This window comes from Odontomachus brunneus, unplaced genomic scaffold (assembly GCF_010583005.1).
Source record: "Odontomachus brunneus isolate Ranch 3 - 2012 unplaced genomic scaffold, Obru_v1 Obru_scaffold_143, whole genome shotgun sequence".
Taxonomy (NCBI): domain Eukaryota; kingdom Metazoa; phylum Arthropoda; class Insecta; order Hymenoptera; family Formicidae; genus Odontomachus; species Odontomachus brunneus.
This window is the reverse complement of record NW_022639593.1, coordinates 601,006-602,294: the sequence shown is the minus strand read 5'-3', so window position 1 is coordinate 602,294 and position 1,289 is coordinate 601,006.

Sequence of the window (1,289 nt, the reverse complement as noted above, 5' to 3'; positions counted from 1 at the left end):
AAAAAATGGATGTACTAGAAATGTGGGAAATATTTTTTGATCACCTATCTAATGAAGATGATGAGGATAACTTCCAACCTCCACGGGAACATTATATAAAGATCCCACATTTTTTGAAAAAATTGTCGTAGTATACTCATTGACAGGTAAAAGAATTTGAAATTTTGCTGTACTATAATAATTTATTGTTTTAAGTTTATATAAATGTTCTTGCATTATATGTTTTGATTACAATAAACTATATTAACATTATTAAAATAGATTTTAAATCTATCTTGTTTTGTCATCACAATATACCCTAATGGCGTATTTTATTGTGGATTTACACCTGCACGAGTCATGTAAAAACAATACTTGCAAACAGTATGACTTTTTACTTTAGGGTAATATTTGAAAAATATAATATATATTTTAATGGTTATATAACTTTAATTAAGAATAAACAAAATTTTATTAGAACAACAGATGATTTTATAATCAATAATACAATTTTACAAAATTATTATCTCGTGTATTTGTCATAGTATTGTTCTGCCTAACCCACTGCTTGCAGTCGTGAGACAGCATTAAGTAACTTTGGGTTGTCATGAATCACATAATAGTAGTAGATGGTGATGTCTGTAACTTATTTCTGCTCTAGGGAAATGACTCGGAGAGGTATTATCGGAAACACCTTATGTAATATTACTGTAATATTGCAAAATTACTGTGATATTACTGTAATACTATGTGCTCTGTCGGATTTGAAATCGTGACTCTTTATATTTTCTTATCGAAACGACTCTTTCACATTTATACACTAGCGGTATGCATTTATATATAAGGTGTAATAAAAAGAAATCCATTATTTTTCCAATAGATGGCTTTAGTAATGTGTATCTCGCGTTGTATAAGTGCGATCGGTTTACACTAGATGGCGTTAGAAAGATAAGATTTCGTACTAAAAAAACTTCTGAGACAGTTTTGTGATTGTTTGACTCAGTATTGTTTGAGCGCACGTCAAAGATGCACCAGCAAAGAGAAAATACGCCATATTTTACAATTTTTCTTCGATAAAGGCGAAAACGCAAGCCAGGCGGCTGAAAATGTGAATAATGTTTATGGTTCTGATACTGTAACAGCCAATCACGCACAATTTTGGTTTCGTCGATTCCGTTCCGGTAATTTTGATGTCAAAGATGCACCACGCTCTGGAAGGCCAATTGTCCAAAATGTCGATAAAATAATGGAAATCGTCGAGTCTGACCATCATGTAAGCACTGTTTCGATTGCCCAGAAGCTAAACATTG